The sequence below is a fragment of the Camelus dromedarius genome, chromosome 6 (genome assembly GCF_036321535.1).
Source record: "Camelus dromedarius isolate mCamDro1 chromosome 6, mCamDro1.pat, whole genome shotgun sequence".
Lineage (NCBI taxonomy): Eukaryota > Metazoa > Chordata > Mammalia > Artiodactyla > Camelidae > Camelus > Camelus dromedarius.
Genome location: NC_087441.1, coordinates 19,603,759 through 19,626,886, shown reverse-complemented (window position 1 = coordinate 19,626,886; position 23,128 = coordinate 19,603,759). Strand labels below are relative to the sequence as shown.

General features: G+C 42.6%; 1 protein-coding gene and 1 pseudogene across 1 annotated transcript in view; one reads left to right on the top strand and one right to left on the bottom strand.

Annotated features, from left to right (window-relative positions):
- The window catches only part of AIG1 (androgen induced 1), a 220,216-nt gene that overhangs the window by 118,009 nt on the left and 79,079 nt on the right, over positions 1–23,128 (top strand). The gene's annotated exons all lie outside the window — the stretch shown is intronic.
- On the bottom strand, positions 12,844–13,652 carry LOC105092059 (small ribosomal subunit protein eS6-like; annotated as a pseudogene).

Genomic DNA, 23,128 nt, shown 5'->3' with positions numbered 1-23,128 from the left:
AGCACACCTTGTGCTCAGCCAGATTATCCATGCTCATTCCCTCTCTCTTGCTCTTCCATGTCTTTGCACATGCTGCTCCCTCTTATTGGAATGCCCTTGCTCCCACTTCTTCACCCAACAAATTCCTTCCAACTAGTTCTTCAATATTCAGCTCAAGTCTTCAGACCTTCCTATATGCTTTCCATGATGTGCCAATATCTACCTTCCCAGGAAACTTGTCTCCCTGAAAGGCCACTGTCCATGAGCTTGTCTGTCTCCCTTGTTGACTTGGACTTTTTGAAGGCAGGGACTGGGGGTCATCACAGCATGCCTGGAACATTGTGGGTCCTCAGTAAGCCTCACTGAATGAATGAATTGATCAATCACTATGATGGACTAAATAGTTGTGTCCCCCCCCACACACAATTTCATGTGCTGAAAGTGTAACCCTCAAAGGTAATGGGATTAGGAGACAGGGACCCGTGGAAGATGATTAGGTCATGAGTATGGAGCCCTCATGAATAGGGTTAGTGTCTTTATAAAAGGGACCCCAGACTGCTCTCTCATTCTCTTTCTGTCACATGAGAACCCAGTGAGAAGTCTGGCTGTGAACCAGGAACAGGGTTCTCAATAGACATTAAATCTTGCCAGCACCTTGATCCTGGACTTTACAGCCTCCAGAACTATGGAGATAAATGTTTGTTGTCAAAGTCACCTAGTCTATAATAGTTCTGTTGTTTTGTTCTGATAGTCACTGACATAACTGGCCCATATACATACCAAATGATTAAACATAAGACAAAAGAAGTAGTATTAATGATGTCAGAATACAAAGTCTTTTTTCTTCAAAAATTTCCGCCCCCAAATGGAAAAAAGCACAGGTTACCTGTGAATCTGCTAGTCATGGTTTCACTAGAGAGTGGTTTATAGCTGAGATTTCTACATGCCTCACTCAGTATCCACCCTCTCTTTCCTCCAAAATAAGAGGCTCATTTTCATCTGGGCACAGGGCCACCAGAAATTAAAAACAAAAACAAAAATGAAAAACCTTTATTTCCCAGTCCCCTTTTCAGCTAGATAGGACAAGTGGCTAGGTTCTGACAAATAAAATGTAAGTGGAAGTGTTTTGTGGAACTTCCAGGAAGGCCACTTAGTAAGAGCTGACTCAGGGAGGGCTCTCCATTTACCTTCTGCTTGTCCTCTTTTTTTTGGTTGGAATATTAGAAATGGTAACAAGAGTCTCAGAAGCTATTGGGACCATGAGGTGCCCTTGACGATGGAAGTTAAGATGTCAAGGCAGAAAGACAGAAGGAGTCTGTTCTCTGATGATTAATTCTCCCGTGCCACTGGCCTCTGGACTTCTTTAGATGAGAGAGAACTTAACTGACACTCTCAGGCAGTGGTTAGCACACTTTTTCTGTAAAGGGCCAGACAGTAAGTGTTCTCAGCTTTGTAGGCCATATAATCTGCATCACAACTGCTGGGCTCTGCTGTCGGAGTACCAGGGCAGCCGTAGACAACACATGAACAGGTGAGGGACTATGTTCAAATAAAATTGTAATTTACACAAGTGGGTGGCAGGGCAGATTGAATCCATGGGCATGAGCTTGCTAACCCCTGTTCTAAGGCACTGAGATGTCAAGTCTTTCTGATACATGTAGCCAAATCGAGTCCTAACTAACACGTCTTGTTGGGTGATAAGAACCTTTTGATTTGGAAGCAAGAAATTGTCAAGACTCTTGTTTCATATTTTTTTTAATTTTTTTTCTTTCAGTAGACTCTTTCTCCCTTACCTTATCCTGATTGAATTATACAAAGTTCTGGCATTGCTGTTTCCAGATCTTTTGATTATTAAGACCGACTGAATTGGACTCAGGGCTTTTCTAGGTTTCCCTGAGTTCCATTATGTTCAGTTTGGAGGATTCCAGCAGAATATAAACATCAGGTGTGTGGACAGGGAGAATGGAGGACAAAAGACCAGGCCTGTAAGAACTGAATGAAGACTGCCATGCTGAGCGCTCCTGAAGTGTGTTTGAACTACACAACAAAACCTTCAGGCTGACGAGATGACACCTTACTGTGTTTGGTTACCAGGGAGATTGTACAAGCTGAACGGATGTTTAGCAGCAGGGCAAGAGCTGGTCTCGAGGATTCTTTTGAGCAAAGACTTTGTCTGATGCTCTTAGGATATCTTGGTTTTTCTGGGTTAGCTCATCCTGTGAAAGCAGAACAACCTACCACAGAACAGGAGTGGCAAATTGATTTCCCCTTACATGCGAACTCCAGCCCATGGGTAGCAGGTATCTGGAGTATTGAGAAGGGTTCTATGGCTGCATTGGGTTTTAACAGAAGTGGCTTCCGCTTGCCTCCAGGTGTCTTCCCCAGGTGCGTGGGGGCGGGAGAGGAGGGGCTCAGACAGGTTCTCCCTCCTGGTAGAGACTCAAAGATCATGACAGCCGGAAGAGAGCCATGGTTTAAACCATCTCTAACCTGGTTCTTGATTTAACAGAGGGTGATATTAAGGCTCAGAAATGTAAAATAACTCATGCAGGATTACACTACTAGTTGGTGGTAAAACTGCAATTAGTAGTCAATAGCAGGTGCAATACTACGTGTATCTAATTGAGATCTTTTTAGTTTTCACTCACGTTTTCATAAATTTCTTTCTAACGCAGAACTTGAGTCAGCTTGTTAGAGAAACCTTGCTTGCTTCCCACGACCACACTGGGGCTCTTGTTCCTGGTATTATACAAGCCTGATCCTTCAGACCTTTTGGTCCTTTGAGCTGCTGATAGCCTTCCAAAACCTGCTTTTTGTTGTTGTTGGGCTAATGATGATTGGAGTCAGTTTCAATTGCCTGCAGTCAAGAACTATGATGATGTGGAAATTGATCCTGGGAGTGGGGTTCAGGAAACATGTTTAGGAAATAGGAAGAATTGGGAAGGATGATCTAACCTAGGTTAGGTGGGATGCAGAGAAGAAGTCAGAGTTGATGCCAGCACGCCATTCTCACAGCTCGCGGCGCCCAGTGGGGAATGCAGGAGTTCAGTGCACTTGTGCTCCCCTGGCATCAGGGGCTCCCGGAGGGAGGCAAGGTTTTGGATCACCGCTGTCATGAAAGAGCAGAAAGGGTATGAGGGGTTCAAGGCCCCTGCGGTGAGAAGTAGAATGACAAGCTCAAATCCAAATGTGCTTGGTTCAAAGTAAAGAAAAATCCAAGAACTTTCAATGGCCACGTAAAAAGAGTCTTTTATTTGGCCTCAAAAAAGAGCTTTTTTTTTTTTTTTTAAACCCACAAAGTTTGATCCTGTGGGTGTTTGCATCAGTGTTAGTTGAACTGACACTGTCTTTGGGTCTCCTGGAAAGAGCCAGGCCCAAGGAACTGGAGCAGTTAATATGGGGACTCAGAATACCTGGAAACCCATGCCCCGTGGGCCTCTGTGTCCTTGAACACGGCTGCTCCTTCTTGCTAAAGACAATGCTGCCGCATTGCCCCTAGGAAGTCCTTGCCTGGGGGAAGCCACTTTTCCCACCTTGGTTAGGGCACCAGAATCTTACCTGTTCTTCAGGCGCAAACCTTGGAAGCAAATCATTTCTAAGTAGCAGAATTTCATAAGCTCATGGTTCAGAGTAACTTTTATTTATGTGAGATTCTGAAGGCTTCCATGGGTGAGACTCAGTAAATCTCTGATTTAGAACCCTCATAATTTTTCTACTAAAATAAAAGTTTATTGAATTAACAAATCATTAGTACTAATAATTACTAAAGATATACAACGAAAAGCAGTTTTTAAATAAATAAAAATTCTTAAGTACACTTAGTACTTTTCCCCATTAATCTTCATCCTTAATTCAGTCACCACCTTATTTTTTCTGTTTCTCTTCTCCTTTTTATTATTGTCCTTTATTTTAAAGGTACTGTAACCACATTAGAGAAAAATCAAGAAAAAGAAAATGTAACGCATTATTCCATCATTGTTGTGTTTTAGTTTATTTCCTTCTGGGCTTTTTCATTTTTTTTTTTTCTCCTAAACATTGTGGTAAGTAGAATCCTTGTGTACAGCTTTTTTAATTTAATATATCACACACATTTTAACCTCTTAAACTGGGTTTCCTCCCTTTCAATGTTTTCATAATATTGAAAAGAGCACAGGCATTAAGTTGTGGTTATGAATCGTCGAGGGAAGGAATTCTGCTTTATTGTACCCAGCTACTTATAGGTATTCAGTTATCATTTGCTGAATTGAACTGAAATCCCTTACTCATTCTGAGTTTGCAATATTTTAAACACTTCCAACAAACACCTTTATGGATATAGCTGTTCACATATTTTTAAATTTAGGATAGATTTCCACCAGTGGGATTACTGGTCATGTGGTCTGACCGTGTTTACAGCTCAATGCGTGTTGCCAAACTGCTCTCCTTCTAGAAGGGCTGAATGGATTTACGAGGCTCCCTGCAGCGCACGAGCTCACCGGTTTCACTACACCCTTGTCAGCACTCGTGCAGCAGAAGGAAGCACAGCATCTCGTTGTGGTTTTAGTGTGAACGTTCTCCCACGGGTGTATTTACTACCTGCGTTTTCTCATTTGTGAATTCACTCTCTTTAGCAACTTGAATGAACTCCATATAGAGTGAAGATGTTAGCTTATACTTACCGCTAGTGTTGTCCTCCTTTGGGTTTTTTTTCCCATCCAGTTGTGGGATTTTTTTGCAATGCCTTTACTCTCCTTTGAAGAGAAACCTGTTAGCCTTCTTCTGAGAGTGCCTTGAGCTCTGACCATTTACAACCCTGTATGCATGCTCCCGTCACCTGGCTTTCGCTGCCAGCGTGAACTGACTCAAAGATGGTGACTTATCCCTGGCTACTGTCAGCTCATCCAGGAAACACCTTCAGTCACCTTCTCCCGTACTGCTGTTGCTTTCCGAGGTCACGAATAGAATAAAGCATCATGTTCCCCATTGTTACTGTGTCCTCTTCCAACTCAAAACTTGCCTCTCTTTGCCCCAACTCTCCCAGCCAGTTTCCTGTCCTTGAAGCAGGTGTTTGACGTATGTCTTTACTAGTCTTTGCAGACTTCTGCCTTCCTCTAAACCTGCTTCCAGTGTTTGCCCACCAGAACTTGAGTCTAAACAAAACATAAACTGTTTCCACTATCTCAGGTGTGATTCCTAAGAAATACTTACCCAGAAGGATCCTGTGTGCATTCTCGATATTTTGCAAATAGTGTCTTTTATTGTTTTCCTAAACCTCTGATGCTTTCTGACTCCTGATTCTGTTTCCTCTTTTACCAATTTCAGTTTTCATTTTCTCTCAAGTAGGAAAGAACGATGCAGCTTTTTAAAAACTTTTCATAAAGTGCTGCTTTAATCCTGTTTCCTTCAAATTTTACTCCTCAGCCCTAACTGACACATCTTTGGGTTCTGAGGAAAACTCTATGAACTGCAAGACGCTGAAAACTGGTCCTGGATTGTTGTTCAAAATTAATTAAATAGAAGTGGTTCTTTCCAAAGTATCGGAACTCAAGGATCAGAACCCAGATAAACATGTTTATTAAAGGGAATACATACTGGTGGACATAAAGTTGAACAGAAACAAATCCCATATCCATAAAAATCAGGATGGTGTTTTTATGTAATAATACATATGGGGAAATTATAAATCAGAAGTCGGGAGATAAGCCTTAGTCCCAGGTCACAATGAATCAACTAAATGATCTCTTTTTGAGGATCAGTTTCCTTACCTTAAAAACAGTACTCAGTTGGTATTTTCAAGCCTTGGAGCTGTTTTAACAAAACAGTTCATTTTTTCAAGTGAAAAATAAATGCTTATAGAAATCCTCTGGTTGAAGTAAGGGCAGGAGGCCCAGAGTCCCATCCTCCTCACCTGCCCCAGCCTTCCCTGCCTCAGGGGAGGCTGCTCCAAGGAGCCCTCAAATCACCCCTTGTCATGTTGTGAGAGCCGGGACATGGACGCACCGAGTTCTTTTCCAGTCCTGAAATTCTGTCCTCTCCAGTGGTTAAGAGCTGGATCATGCTAGGGTGAGGTGGGGTAGGTTAGGTTAGCAGAGTGGCATGTCCCTACGGTGAGGCCTGGGCACTTGAGGGTGTCAGAGGGTGGAGAATTGCTGCCTCCGTCTGCCCTAGCTATATTAGGGCATCGTATGTCGTGGAATTTTTTGAATATGAATAATATGAATGTTTCCTATGTGCCACGAACTGTAGTACAGATCATGCTACTTTCTCTCCTTTAATCCTCATCACCAACCTCATCTTAAACACAGGCGTCCAGCCAGGTAGGATGGCAGGGCCTTTGCTGTTGTTCCCTCTGATAGAGTTTCTCAAAGCTGGTCCCGTCTCTTACTTTAGGTTCCAACATGTATGTCCCCTTCTAAGAGAAGTCTTTTTTTGACTGCCCTAAATAACTAAAGCTATCTTGGACATCCTGTCTTATTTAGTTCATAGCATTTATTACTATCTGCGTAAATATTTAGTCCATTTGTTAGTTTGTTATATTTATGTTTACTTGGATGTTTTCCCAACCTCTCACACACATGAAAATATGAACCCCCTGAGAGTAGATGTCTTGTCTGTGTTGTTCACCACCAGCTCCTCAGCACCTAGAGAAGTGCCTGGCCCACAGTGGATGCTTTATGAGTATCTGGTGAATGAATGAGTCCATGGACAGGAGAGATAGTTATTATACTATTTTACGGTTGGAGAAACTCAGGCATAAAGAGGTTTAATGACCAATTCTAAGTCATATAACTAATAAACAACAGAACCTGGATTCAAACTCAAGTTCACCTAACTACAGTTCTCATCTGTTTTTTGGCTTCTCTTCAAGTGGAACCATCTTCAGCTCTAATCAATACCCACATCTACCTGCTGAAAGGCTAATAAGATAATGATCACAACGACAATAAGAATTGTGATGCCAATAACTACACACCCTCTAAGTGTTCCCTGGTGCCCACCCCCACTGGTGATCGCCCACCGAGCACACACCATCTCAGCCAGCAGCAAGTTCACTGTTGGATACCACTAGTTTTTTGAGTTCTCTCTGATCCTGAGCCAAGATCTACCTTCATGCAACTTCTACCCACTGATCCTCCTTTATCCCTTTGTAACAGAGACAGAAGGAATCCTTTCTAGCTGCCAGGTTGGAGAGGAAGTGGGCAGGAGGAGGGCAGACTCTGTCTGGATTTCCATAGTAGTTTCTTGCCCGTGTGCAGGCACCTGGTACGTCAAGTGTTCCCAAGGAGGCAATTTACAAGGCAGTGGACCTGCCATGGGTGCTTTAGTGAGTAGTATTGTTTCATCTTCCTTAATGGTGACATTCTTACCCTTTGCCAGTCGATCAGTACTTCCTTATTAAGGGAATTGGGTCCTCCCCACTGACTTTGAGTGATCAGTTTTGTCTTTGCAAACTGCCTTCATATGAAAGAAGTCTTCATACTCTGTTCACATTCCTCTCCAACTTGAATGTGGTTAAGACTGATGAAGAGATGGGCGGTAAACCCTCTGAGCTCTTTGAAACCAGCGCCCAATACAAACCTGTTTAATTCTGTTCTTTTGTGGTCTCTGGCTTCAGCATTTGCCCTTCAAGAGCATTTTGATCCAAGCTACACTGTGGTCTGTGTGGTCTCCACTGGTGGCAACCAGTTCCCAAGGATATTACCTATGTTTGAATCTTGGATGGCTCGTAACTTTCATCTAGATCCAATTTCTGTGGTCTGTTCCATATGAAGAAAGAGGGGGAAATGTGATAATAACAGCTAGTATTAGTATGTTCTGTGAGTTGAGAGCTCGTCTAAATCCCTACAGTGGATTGTTGCATCTAGTAGTTAATCCCATGTCCTGGGAAGACAAGGTAGGCCCTGTGCTAAGTGCTTCACATTCATTATTTCATCTCACCCTTAATTTCCGTTTCTCACCTCATGGAATTCTAGCTTCCCCAGTGCCATGACTGATTAGAGGCAATATTCCGTAAAAGTGCTTAGAATAGTGCCTGGCATAGCTAACACTCAAGAAACGTCAGCTATTACAATGACCATATTTCTTTCTTAATGCTGACTAGACTCAGTATTTTGGGATCTAGACTCACAGTGAAGCAGGCATTTTTCTGGCTTACATCAACACACTATACTATAGTAGACAGGTTGGTAAGGTAGAAATAGCAACATGCTCCAGGGCAAGAGGTCCGGAGTTGAGCATTAGCTCTTCATTTAATAGACTGAAGACCCAAGCAAGTTCCTCCGCTCCTGAGAGCTCTGATTTCCTCGTCTACTCATGAGATGTGTGACCCCAATGATCTCCAGACCCCTTGCCCTCTGTGAATCTCCTCTACATATTTCTTCGTCAAAATGTGAATTTTACCATTATGAGGGACCTGTTTCTACTGTCTCAGCCCAAACACCACGTTAAAGAGACCCAAAGCGCTAGAATGGAAGATGCTTCAGGAAATGCAGTAAGGAAGGTGAGAAAAGCCTTCTATCTGCCCGCCAGCTCTCTCTCTGACCAGTAGGCAAAGCCATCAGTAACCAGTTGGTTTAGGAGTTTTCAGAGAAAATGCAGTATAAAATGCATTTTTTTATTTTAATTTTTGGAGGGAAAGGCAGTTAGGTTTATATATATTTATTAAATGGAGGCACTGGGGATTGAACACAGGACCTCAGGCATACTAAGCTCGCCTGCTACCACTGAGGTACACCATCCTCCTCTACTAAGGTAATTAGGTTTGTTTGTTTGCTTGTTTTAATGGAGGTACTGGAGATTGACCCCAGGACGTCACGCATGATAAGCATATACTTTACCACTTGAGCTATACCTTCCCCCTAAAATGCATTATTGGTAGTATTGTTTTTGCTTGCTTTTTAAATCAGTTTCTCATGATTCTGCTGCATGGAGGTGGTGTGTTGTGGTATGTTGTTCTGGCCCAGGAATCAAGAGCCTTTGAGTCTTATTCCAACTCCAGCTCTGCCACTCTCTTGTTCTCAAGCAAGTGACATTTCCATTCCTTGGGCCTTAGCTGTTTCAATTGTCAAAAAGGGATTGTTGACAATTTCTTCCAGTTCTAAAACTCTGCTACTAAGTTCTTTGTATGAGAACAATACTTAGATGAAATCCTATGGACACAAAAGCATTTTGTCTCTCCTTTCTCTTTCCTTTGCCAAGCATAATGAGAGTTGGTGTGGAAAAAAAAAATCTGCTGTGAAAAGGTTCATTCAGCCTTTTCTTAATAGATCGAGTGGTTGGTATTTCTGCTGGCTTCTGAAATACATTACAAATCACAATCTGGAAAAAGTTCCAAAGCAGTTCCAAGCCTTCCTGCTGAATTTGGATACATCTTTAGGTCTTACTCTGCAGCTCATCCTTAACAACTGACAAAATATTTACTTTGCTCAGTACAGAAAAGGGTAACATTTTCCAAAATATTAAACTAGGTTGGATTCAGAACACAGACAATGAGGCAAAAAGTTGGAGCTCTGTTTGAAGCCATGCCGTTGAATCATTTTCCAGAGTGCCATGAGAAACAGAGCCTGGGTGGATGTTTGTGCTCCACGGTGATTCTGAAAAGGGCAGAAGCCAGCCAGCCCCATCTGGCATATTCACTGGTGTGTAGACCAGAGCTTCTCAAAGTGTGGTCCCCGGACCAGCAACCTCTGCCTTGCCTGGGAACTAGTAACAGATGCGAACTCTCACAACCCATCCCAGAGCTACTGAATCAGAAGGTCTTCAGATGTGGCCCAGCCATCTGTGTTGTAGTTGAGGCCTCCCAGTAAACAAGTCCAGGTGAATCTAATGTTAGGAAGAGTTTGAGAACCACAGGTGGGTGCCCCAGAAGGCTATAGTGCTTGTTAGCTTTTAATTACAAGTGTGAAGCAATGATAAGACTACTCACTTAAGTTCTTATTAATAAATTACAGGGTTTCTTCCCAATGCAAATGAACTGGTATGTAAATTGGAAACCTGGACATACTGCTTTTTGAAAGACTCTCCACCCTTTACCCCCATCCCTCCTCTCTCCGCATCTTCCTCTACCCTCTCCCCAACCCTCACTTACATGTTCATGACAATCGTGTCTGAGTTATATTTGGCTATTATTTTGGACAGTAAAAATGCACTGCAATTTTTAAAAAAAGTTTTAATTGACATGTAGTTGATTTACAATATCAGTTTCAGGTATACAGCAAAGCAATTCAGTTATATTTATATATTTTTTTCTTCAGATTCTTTTCCATTACATGTTATTTACAAAAAGTTGAATATAGTTCCCTGTGCTATACAGTAGGAACTTGTTTATCTGTTTTATATATAGTAATGTGTATCTGGTGGGGTGGGGATATAGCTCAGTGGTAGAGCACATGCTTAGCATGCACAAGGTCCTGGGTTCAATCCCCAGCACCTCCACTAAAGAAAAAATGAAAAGAAACAGATCCAAAAATGCACTGCAATTTGTTTGAATATACTTGCATGTCGCTAGTGATTTTGATAAGAACTAACTGCACTTTTTAAAACCTCTTACTTGAGGTCTCTCCTAGGATAAACAAGTGGGTAAAAGTTGAATGACTACAATTTATAATTTTCTGTTCTACTCATTAGTCTTATCGTTAACAAAATTACTATTTTTAATAAATATATTGTGATTTCTTTTTAATTAAATTACAGGAAATTGCTCTAGTTGCCAGCTTTAATTAAGAAATAGACTACAGTATTAATGGCCGTATTGTTTCTATCTAAAACTGCAAATCTTTCCAGGGGAAATTAAGATAATGCTCACAAACGCCTCCTTCTGCCACTGCCTACTGTCTCCTGCCTGCCCCTCACCCACCCCCACTCATGTGTGTCACCTGCCTGGCCGCTGCAGGCATCTGAGCTGTGACCTTTGTCCTGCGGTCTCATACTTGGCGATGTCATTCAGCCCCAGGGTCCTGCATCTGTCGATCTGGAAAGCTCACAAATCCATAACTGGAGTGTGATTTTGCTCCCAAGTTCCAGCCAGTATCTCCAACTGCTTCAATATCCTTTTAGCACCGTAAAGACCTAACAGACCACACATTCAAACCAGAACATGTCATCTTTTACCAGAACCTGACTCTTCCTGACACCTCCTATTTCTTTGAATGAACCTCCCAAGCTCTATGCCCTCCACGACCCATCACAAGTTGAGGGCAGGAAACCAGGTGTAGGAGAAAGTTCAGGGGTTTGGGGACTTCACAGATCCTGGTTCAGATCCAGGCTCTGCCACCTATTGGCCACTTGCCGTTAGGCAACTCCTCAGATCTTCAGCTTCTTCATGTATAAACTGAAGGATTGTTTTGAGGAATCAAAAAGTAGAAGTATAAAAAAGCATGATTGTGTGCTATATTGTCCAGACCAGAACACACTGAGAATGAAAGAGGCCACTAACTACTAATTATCCCATGATCAAAAAAATTAAAAAAAAGAAAGAAAGGAAAGGAAAAAAGGCACAAACTCAGACTTTGCCAAGAAAAGCAAGACATGTGTTCATCCTGTATTATGTATTTCTATGCGTTAGAGTAACATAGTATGTCCTCAATGAACGTTAGTCCTTTGCCCTTCCTTCCTGCCATCCTGATGTTTGCCTGCAGTGTTTTCTGAATCTGCCCTTCATTTTCATTCTTCCTGCCCCCAAAGCTGTCCTCAGTTCCTGTCACTGGGAGGATAGTAATGCTCCCTCGATTGGCATCCCCCCCACCCGCCACTGTATTCTGTGTACTGTTGCTGGATTAATCTCCTGCAACTACATTTCTTAAAGCATTCTGCCCTTTGAATGACTTCCCACTGCCCACTGCCCACTGCCCACTTAATAAAGGTAAAACTCCCCAGCATGGCATTTAAGAGCCGTCCTGTTTGGGGGCCAATCTATTTTTTCAGACTTACCAGCACTGTCCTTTATCTATACCAGGTTCTTGGCAAACTTGATCATTTCCCCAACTGCCCCATCTTCCCTTCTGCCTTTGCATACGTGCTTCTCCCTGACTGTACAGCCTTCCTTCTTGTCTCCACTGTTGAAATCCACTTTGTCTTTCATGCTGAAGGTGAAAAGCCTTCCCCAGTCTGCCCAGTAAGAAGATCTCCCTTCACCCCCTAAATTCTAATGATGTCACATTCATATCTTAGAGTACTGGGTGCCCTCTGTTTTATATTGTAGTTAATCAGGTTTGTGTTTAGATATGCCACAAGAAGGGGGTTGGGAGGGGAGACAGCAAAAACATCTGGCCTCTTTGCCTTAGCTGATGGGTGTGTAAGAGGAATGCGGTAAATGCTGCTTGAATGAATAAGTGACTGAATGAAAGTCACGTTTGCCCCGCCAATAACTAAACCCTGCCATTGCCTCCTCAGTTAGCCAAAAGTTCCTAAAACTATATGGCAAAGATTCCCATCGATTTTACTTCTTTTAAGAACTAGGAGATTAAGACCATCAAGTCTATAACAGTAAAGATTCTAAAATGACCCATAACTTTCCCCTGACTCTTCACATTGATATTATTAGCCTGATTTGCCCAAAAGGGGAAGATTATTTGATATTTAAAGAAAAAAACTGTTGATGACAGAAGCAAATTTCACACATGCATATAATAAATATCAGGTATCTGCTGATAACCCAGACATCAGAAAATACTTTGTATCAGTCTCTGTCTCTCTCCAAACTCCAAAATGTGTGGGACAATTTTGTCTTTTGTCTTGCTTTTTCCTTGTTCTGTCCCAATTTAAGAAGCAGATTCGTATATATTCTAAGGTAAGGCGGCTTTACTACCTCTTCTGGCGTATTTGTTTGTGTTACTTTTATAGTCAATAAAAACATACAGATTTTTGTTTTTTTGGATATCTGATCTTATTTATTTGTTACTCTTAGAACATCTCATTTTGACTGGATTCAGACTTAGAGGTAGAAGCTCTCAGAGAGGACAGCCTCCGTCTCTTGGCAGTCTGTTTCTGGCGTTTTTCTTTGGCCTCCATCCTCTTAGCCAAAAGCTTAGCATATTCTGCAGCCTCTTCTTTGTTCTTAGTATGCTGTTTCTTCAGAGCAATACGCCGACGTTTGTGTTGCAGAACGCGTGGGGTAACAAGACGCTGAATCTTGGGAGCTTTGGTCCTAGGTTTCTTACCTTCTTTGTTGAGGGGCTTTGTCACAACATACTGGCGGACATCATCTTCTTTAGAGAGGTTGAAAAGTTTGCAGATTCTGCTAGCTCTTTTGGGCTCCAGGCGACGAGGCATGGTAGTATCAGTGAGTCCAGGCATATCCTTCTCCCCTTTTTTTACGATGACCAAATTGAGAACACTCAGATTGGCACCCACAATACAACCCCGTACAGATCTGCGCTTTCTTTCTCCAGTCCTCCTTGGCCTGGAACGGGAGTGCCCCTTACTCAGTAGCAGGCGGACTCGGCCATGGGTCAAGACACCCTGCTTCATGGGGAAACCTTGTTTGTCGTTCCCACCACTAATTCGGACCACGTAACCCTTCCATTCCATTCTTCACCCAGAGCGTCAGCAGCAACTTCTGTGGCCATGCGCTTCTCATAAAAGGTACGAAGTTTGCATTCATCGTCCACTTCAATGAGTTTCTGGCAGCCGGTGGCCGGGAAAGAGACGTTCAGCTTCATTCTGAAGCAACCGACTGCCTCCAAGGCGCCGCGAAAAAGGAACCCATACAGACTTTTTTTAAGTGAGCATCTGTGGTTAAAAGAATAAAAAGAATAAGTTTTACTAAAAAATTTTTTTTTTAATTTTTGCTCAAAATCTAAGAGAAAGTGACTTGTTTGTAGAGATCATTTAAAATGGTGGTAACAAAGGAACTCAGTCACAATTTTCTGACTTCTATTTTGATATTTGTCCACTTGTTCAACTTACAGAAGTGCTCTGGTGTAGTGAAAAAAGTCACACCTGTGCAGGCTTACCTTAAAATGACAGCTCAGGATCCCATTCTCCATTACTTTTTAATTTGAGATCATTTTCTTGGCATTAAATAAGTACTTGAATAATTCTGTCAACTGCTGTGAATATTTTTACAGAAGACTTTTATCTCAGTATGAGTTTTCAGAAATGAAAATACAGGCAGTTAACTTCCATTGAATTTGAAATGCTTAGGCCTCAGAATTCACCTAATTTTATGAAAATTATATAGAAACTACTTAACTTGGGTAACCATTAAAAAATTAATAGAATTACAGAGGGGCAGTTAATTCACGTTTCCTCTCAGGAAATTCTAGGATGTCAGGACAGGCCACCAAGCATCCTATTTCCAAAGATAACCTAATGCCCTAAAGAAAGATAATTAACTGTCTGAATTTCTGTCATTGAGTTAAGACTCTTGAACAAACATAATAGACTTCCCAAAGATAGGAGGCTTGTCCCAGAAAGCAAGAATCTTACCTGGAGCCATGGGTTAGTCAGCCAGCCTGTCAATAAATGCTGATTCAATGCCTGCTGTATAGTAGGCTCTGGGCTAGGTGTTGGGGTACAGCAGGGAGCCAGGCGTGGCCCCGCCACATGGAGTGTGCTGTCCAGTGGAGAAGGAACCGTCACAGCAGTGCCAACGCCTCGGCCTCCTCCTCTTCCTTCACCCCCATCCGACTCCATTGGCGTCAGGAAGAGGGCTCTAGAAGGCAACACAGAGAGGTATCTTTTCAGTGTTCTCCTTCCTGGGACCTGGAAATTACTGAATTCTTTAATCTAAGAGATTATAAAGTTGAAAAAAAAAACAAAGGCAAAAAATAAGCCAAGTTTTAGGGCCTAAAATACGTGCATAATGCAACAGTCAGATCCTCCAATTATAGGCGAAAAGAGCTGTGATATTTTGGGTTAAAATCTCTTTCTACTGGAGCATCCTTGTGGGTATTTGGGGTTCTTTTAGCAGAGTTTCTTAGATGCAGGAAATACTCAGCTGCCGTACGTGATTGAATCGGAGAGGACCTGGGACAGGGTTGTGGCAGTTTACTATAAGGATACACATTTACAGGCCCCAGGGCAAGCCAGTGGGAGCTGGGGCCCAGGAGAGCAGGAGGGCAGGGGTCTTGAGCCAGTGGTCTGCGTTCATGGGACTCAGCCATTCTCCCAGGGCCTCGCTGTTGGATATTTATTATCTAGCGTCCTTAACCGTCACTAGTTCTATTTTTTCCTCTTCTTTATGATTTTCAAACACTTTTAAACAGTGAAAATGTTTCTTCAAACAATACTTTATGTTTAAAAACTGATAGGAGTGGAAATGGTCTGAATAAAGTGGGTGCAGTCTTGGCTCCTCCCACACAGCTCCCCCCTGAGTCCGCCCTGCGTTACCTCCGCAGAACCCCAGTGACTCCTTGGGATGCGCTTTGAAAACCTCTGCTCTCCTCTTAGCTTTGCTTTCTCATAGTTTACTTTTCCCCGTCACCTGATATAACCACTTTAGGCTCCCAAGAGAAAAATCTAATGGGCTCCATTGTGTCCTCCTGCACAAGGCCTATTTACAGCCTGGACTATTCTTGAACGACGGGGTCACCCTTGAGCTAATCAGTGGTGTCCAAGGCAGGGGTGGGATTAAGTGGTGCAGAATGTGGCCACATGGGGCTGTCCCTTCAACTGTGGCTGGATGAGATGGTGGCCCTCGGCAGGGACCGTGCCTGCTGGGGGTGGAGCAAGTGTCCTGGCACCCAAATCAGAAGAGTATATGAAGCTGGAAGCGTCAAACAGCCACAGGCCACCAGGAAGAAGACAAGAGCTGAGGACAGTAAGGAGAGTCTGGGCAGCCATTATGGGGATCTGAACCTCCTCACCTTACACGAGTGAGAGGGACTCAGAGCGCTCTGGACTCAAGACTGTTGGAAGGTCAAAGCCAGTAAAGTAACAGTTGTTGGTGTGAGTGCGGGTCAGATTGGTGGGTGTGGTCTGGGGAGCAGGGAAGACACTGATGATGCTCCTCTGCCTCTGTGTACTTGCGGGGCTAGCTCTATCTATTTTCAAGATGTCAAGTGTGAAACACCAGCCAACTCATTCTCAACTGAAGAGTTCCATTCTTATTCTCAGGGAAAGGCAAAAAGTTGCTGTTGTGGCCACATGAGACATTACTTTGAAGGATGCCTGGCCAAGATCTTTTCGGCAGTGTTGGATCCCACCAACACTGTGGTGGAAACCCAGATGGGAGGAACCGTGATCTTCCCTGCTGGAGGAAGCTAAACCGGCCCTACACGAGCCCTGCTCCTCCAGCGGAGGGAAGCCTGACTCCGGGGGTGCCCATGGACTTGGCCGTGAGGCACTATGAAGGAAGCAGCTCTGTTTCCTGTAATTTGAACAAAGTACTTAAAACCTGTTTGTACTTACTATTCGCATTTGAAGACGTTTGCCTCCAAAACGAAGTAAGTCTGAAGAGGCTTACATTATGACTCTGGCACCAGCACCAGCTTGTGTTCGTGACTGGGCTCCACTTACCTAGCCTCTTAGTTTCTCCTTCCGTGAGAGGAGCATTCCTTAGCTCGTATTTCCCAAGTTGGGAATCCCAACAAAGACTTCCCACAACCTACTGTCAGTTCTCTTCCACCTTCTCTGGGGTTCTATCCCAAACAGACATGGGTTGCTCATTGGGCATTGGAAAAAAGATTTTATCATGTTTTATTTCACATTTGTAAGTTAATGCTTTAAAATCCACAAGAGCACATGAATGAGTGTCAGTACGACAACTTCTGCCTTGTCGGGAGACTGCTATGATGTCACTGGTGGTGTGTCGCCCATGGGTTGGGCCACCATGGCCCTGCCAACTTGTCATTCTTATTTCAGCAGATAACACCATCTCTGCAAACCACCTTTTGCAGAAAATGATCAGGCCAATGCCATTTAATTGGTTTTTTTCTTAATCATTTTGTAATAATTTCATTGTCTGGATGCTGTGTTTAGTCTCCCAGAAAAATTATTTTTGACTATAGTCAAGGAAATCTTTGCTGGTTTATACAGCACTAATTCATACGCAGCCTGCCCCAGTTACAAGGTGCCGTTCAGAGGTAGAAAATGACATTACTTCAGACTCTATAGGAAATTTCATGACCTTAGTGTCTATTTTATTTAAAGGTAATTAAAAATGTGGTTCCAAGCTCACATAACTTCTCTTAACTTACTATTTGCTGGAGTTCCCATCCCAACATCCTTCCTTCCTTCCTTTCACTCTCAGACTAGGAGATCTGGAAGTCTAAAATGTCAACCTGATTATGTCACTTCCAGGTTTAAAATCCTTTAAAGGATCCCTAATGTCCATAGCATTTTCCCAATGGATAGTACGGATATTCCTAAAGATACGTGAAATTATTTTAGGGGCATACTGGTGAATGTTTTTACTACTTAACATATTTATTTTACTGCTTGTTAGGGAAAATATAGATATGTATGTTTAAAGCTAAACTGAGGCATATTAAAATTTTTGAGTTCATTTGAGGAAAAAAATCCATTTGGATTGGGCAGCACTAAACCAGAAGTAGTTAGAAGCACTCCACAGATGGGAGCTAGGGGCAAGACCTTTACAGAGGAGACACGGAAGCACAGCGAGGGGTTATTTGCTTGGCTGTAGCTTAAGCAGTTGCCTTATCTGGGAAGGCCCAGCTGGCTGTTTGTGATCTGTTGTCCTTAGGTTTCAATTTCTTAACCTTGAGGCATTTACAGGCATAGGTTTTGGTTTTCTTCCATAGGCTTTCAAGGCATTAGAGCCCCCTCTGACCAAAAGCTTCCTTGTTTAATTAATTTAACATCTATTAAAGTAAAACTATGATATATAATATATTACATCGAAATTATTGTATATTAAGAATGCATTGTACGTTAACAAGAATTGCATACTATCACATTGTAATTGTATTTTAATAATAATAGGTATATTTCAGACCATTGTTATTACCGCTTAATGTGAAAAGAAAAGTCAGTCAGTCAATCCAGAATCCATTTTTAAAATGCTAAGAAAATAGTAGTCCAGGTTGTTAGATGTGGCAGATTTTGTAAAGATGGTGGGGATATACTGGAATTTGAGGAATGTTGGCCAACAGGAGAGAGTTCGACTCCCCAACATGTCTCCAGCTTTATATCTTGCCACCCCTTCATTTCAGCCACTCAGAACTATTTGCTACTCCTTAAATACGTAATAAACTTGCCTTCCTGGGTTCTAGTATTGCATGACCTTGGGAAAGTCATTTAAACTCTTTGGGCCTGACTTTCCTCACCTAAAAAAGGGATTTAAATAAAATGGCCTGCACCCAACAGAGATTTTTTGTTTTTGAAAGAAATTTCCTGGACATGACAGTACTTTGTAAACTATAATAAATTATACAGATATAAGACATTATAATATTTCATCTTCATATCTCTCACAGTGCATAGCAAGTTTTCATTGAATATGTCTTAGGGAGTAAATGAATGACTACCATGGATGCTCAAATTTGAATGGCATTTATTTAGTTAAACAAGAGTATTCATAGAATGGCAGGGCCTTATGCAGAAATATTAGGGAAACGACTTTTACCTTCAAGGAGTCAATCTAGTGGAGGAGACTAACACCTAAAGAGGTGAGCACATTATAAGGTATCATGTTACTGTATTTTATAGTATGTGTATGTATTATAGTATGGTATATGATGAGGAGCAGTAATTCAACTAGGCAAACTTCCCAGAAGAGGTGATGCTGAGGTGACTCTTATAGGATGAAGAGTTGCATCATGATGGACGAAGTGGAAAAAGGAGTTTGGGCATAGCTGTGGACCAGCACTGCCCAGTAGAAACATCACGCAAGCCACAGATGCAAACCAGCTTAAACAAAAGTACAAAGAAGCAGGTGAAATCAATTATAATGATATATCTTATTTAATTCAACGAATCTAAGTATTGTCATTTAGCAGATAACCAATATTTTTAAATTATTGATAAGATACTTTGCATTCTTTATTTTGTACCAAGTCTCCAAAGTCTGGTGTGTGCTTCACAGTTAAAGCACAGGTCAGCTGGAACTTACCACATTCCAGGTGCTCAATAGCCACGTGTGTCTAGTGGCTGCTGTATTTGGCAGCACAAGCATAGATTATAGAGGAAGCCTGGAATACTAAATAAACTGCATGTGGATGACTAGTAGGGGATGAGAGGGAGGTGTAGTCAGATACCAGACCACGAAGCCCTTAGATGCCAAGTTAGGGGAATCTCAGTTTCATCACGAAGGCATTCAGAAGCCTTTGATGCCTTTGAGAGGCTTTATGTAGATCAAATTTGAAGTTTTGAAAGATTACACTGGCAGCTGTGTGAAGGGTTGATTGGGGAGGCACAGCGCAAAGAACCCTAGTGTTGTTTCTCAGTCTGTTGCATTTCTCTGTTTCATGAAAGTTTCATATAAACTCCAGCAATTAGTAGACAGCTGTTCTCATTTTCAAAGTTTTATGAGTTTTTGTCATTTTCTGTGCCTTTATGAGAATTTTAAGGTTAAAGTGGCAGAGGAACTAAGAATATCAGGTTCCCTTTCTTTCTTTAAAAAAAAAAGTATCTGCATTTTGAGTGAGATGCTTCTGGGAAGCCACTCCAGTGCCTGCCTGGCATCTGTCCATGGTGCTTGAGAGGCAGGGATGGTGTTCTGAAACCACAGAGGCCTCCTAAAGTGCACCTCTGTCCAGGCTTGTGGAGTGGGGGTTGCCGGGGGGAGTGGGTGTAGACAGCATTGCTCAGAGGACAGGAAAACCTGGACTTTGACAATTTTTCCCACTGTTAAGATAAAATGCTAGGCAATTAATCCGTTCAAAGGTAAAAGACTTCTTTTTATGATCGCTTCACACATTGTGCTCACTCATAAAAGAAGAAAAAGTAATTATGCTCTGGAAAGCTGCATGTGGTCTATTCCTGTTGCTTTTGTCAATTGTCTTCTTTCAAAGGTAGGTTAGAGTGATTAGTGGTCTTATTAGATGAGCATCCCTAAGGGGGTTTCCCAAAGAAAAGAGAAAATCCTTGAGATTTTCCCACTGTGTTGGGATCATCTGATGCCTTTCAGGAACTTTGTCTTAAAAGAGAAAAAAAATTTTTTGATTGATTGCTGACTATGATGTTTTGTCCTTATATGGGAAAAAAATTAATTGCTGGAGAAATTTAATAGGAAGGGGAAAAAAGATTCATTCCAACCAGTATCACCTCACTGGGTCCTCCTTTCTCTTATGTTAGATTTTTCGTGTGTTCTTTTTGGACTGGGGTGAATGAGGATTCCTCACATAGACCCTGATTAAGATCTTTTTATCAGAGAATGGATCCAAATTAGACTCGAGAACCTAAACCAACGCCATTGATAACAGGGTTGTACAGAAATCCTTGGACCTTGAATTTAGAAAGTGGCCATTCACGACTAGGGGTGAATATTCCGTGATACATAACACCAGTGAAGACTGATTGAGGGATGAGGATGAAATGAACTTCAATCAGATTGGCTGAGCACATGGCAAAGGGATTACCCCATGCCAAACTCAAATGCACTGCCCTTCCTGGGGGAAAAATATTAATTATTATTCCATACCCCTGTATGCATGCAGTCATTGAGAGCCCATTAAATGTTAGGGTAGGTAGTGTCAGGGATTTAAAAATGAGCAGTATATGATGCTGACCTTAGAGGGGCTAAAATTCTAGTGGCAGAAGTGGGTTAGGGAATGGTTACATAGATAGTAAGGTGGTAGAGTATGTGGGAGGTGGAACCCCAGAAGAGTGGCTTTGTCTTCAAATGGAATGCTTTGAGGACTTTATTCCATTCAAGACTTTTTAAAATTTTTTCAATAGAATTCAGTATTTTCCTTCGTCATTGCACATCTGCATCAGGGCATGTGTCATGTGTGGAAGAAGAAAGGAAATCTGCGATTTGTTTGGATACTTTTGCATGTGGTTTAGCATGTGGCTATATTTTACAAATTAATGGCAGGGTAATATGCTTGAAATATACCAATCTACAGGACATTTCTGATTTGAAGCTAAACCTATACATGAGAAAGGAAGTGTATCAGATAAGCTCCTGGGATGAAGAACAGGAGCTTATCTGATACACTTATCTGCTAAAATGTCTCCCCTATGCTCTCTCCATCTTACTCCCTTCTCCCCCAACACATTTTTACTTTCTTAAACCAATAAGCCCAAAAGGAAGTGTGAAGTTTTACCTGCTTGGGATGTTTTGGTTTGTTTGATCCTGGGAAGCCTCTGTGGGCTTCACGGGCTGTGCCAGCTCTCGGGAGTCAAGTGCATTACGGCTGGTGTCCCTCCTGGTGACCTTCGTGGCCATCTGGGCCAAGACCTGCGTCTGCCTGCTCAGCCCAGCAGGGCAGGGCCTTGGCGGGAGTTTGCAGATGCTTCCCTCGGACTCCGCTTCCGTGACTCTTGCCATCTGTTGGTAATTTGTCGTTATTCTGGAGTCAGGGGTTTTCAAAGGTTTCCATCCCTGGAGTCCCTCCATGGGGTGCACTGTCTGATGGCAGCTTTCTGACACCAGCTTCCCATCCGGTCTCAAGCCAGACCCCAGCGCTGAGTCAAGCTGCCGTGAATGTAATGATAATGTTCTTTGCACTTTCGAGAGCTTCACACCAAGTTCCTGCCCCCTCTTGAGCAAGTTACGCTCTTCGTGGGACTTGTTTGAAGTTCAGCCAAGCTGGCAGCCATGGGGTTCCATTTTTACAAGCTCTAGCAACAGTAGGCTGCAGTCCTTTGTGTCACCAGGCCATCTGCTTAGCTTTTTCCCTCTTCAAACTGTAAGCAAAATGAGCTACCTACACCAAAAATGCACCCCCCTACTAAAACTCATTTGCATCAAGTCAACCCAAATGACACTGCTTTGTCTGTTCTAAAATCGTGTTCCTTTCTCATACCTCTTTAAGAAATTTCATTTGCACCAAAAGCATCAACAGTAATAATAGTGAATATGTATTGATGTTTTTCTACATACCGGGCACTGTGCTACATGTTTTATGGTCACATGATTCCACTTTATACTCAGAAAAACCCGTTTTTGCCTATCAGGAAAACGGGGCTCAGACAGGTGAAGTAACTTCTCCATGGCCATGCAGCCAGTTAGTGACAATACCTAAATCTAAACCCCACTGCCTGGCGCCTGAGTGCAGGAGTTTACCTTTTTGTGTGCATTGCCCCCCTCCTTGACATTATTACCCAATGCTTTGAACTTCAGTGCCTTTGACTAATTAATCCCTCGCTCCTTAAATATAGCATCACACATCATTAGCAATTCCCATTCAGTCATCCACCCAAGAAATATTTATTGAGCATCTGCTGTGTGCCATCCACCAGGCTGGTTCCTGAGGAGCCAATTATGGAAAAGTCTTGTTTCGTGGAGCTTATGATATAGTTTAGGCTGTGTTTATTTATTTAACAAACCTTCATAAGGAACGGTGTACAGTCACTGTGCTAGGAACTGGGCCTATAAAGTGAACAACTGTGCATCCCTCAGTGGTGTTATGCTCATAGTCAAACTTTCCAGTAGATCGGGGCTCTCAGGGAATGACCGTTCCAGGATTATAGGAATCAGAAGAAGTGGGTGCCAGCACTGGTATTTATGATGTAGGTCCTGGCCAAATCATCGAAATGCGCCTTCCCTTAATTTCTTCATTTCCTGAAGAGATGCCATGCACGTTTGCCTCCAGCTCTGGAAAAATCATCTCTAGTTGAACTCAGCGTTGCAGGAAAGCTGGGGTTTAGAATTGTGGGGAAAGAGAAGGAGGTACGTCTAGGTTCATGAGAAAAAGCAGGAAAAAACTTCAAGATGTCAATTATTCAGAAAGCTTTTGGCTTCAACAGAAAACATGACCAATGGCTTGAAAAATGAGGAGTTTATTTTCTCTCACAGAAGGCGTCAAAGGGTAAGTGTTTGTGGTGTGATGTCAGTTGCTCAGCAATGCCACCAGGACCTCATTCCTTCTAGGGTTCCCATCTGCCACCCTTTCTGAGTTGGCCTTCCGTCCTCAAAGTTAGCGCCTCATGGTTCCAGGATGGTTCCAGTGTGGTACCAGTTGTTTCTGGGATTATTTCCCCATAACGGCACCCAGGGCAGAGAGGAAGCCGCAGGAGAGCAAGCCTTTCTCCCTGCTGTGGCGCTGCTGTGAGAGTGCTTGTTCTCGGGCCCTGTGCTTATTCCGCATGGACCTGTGCGGAC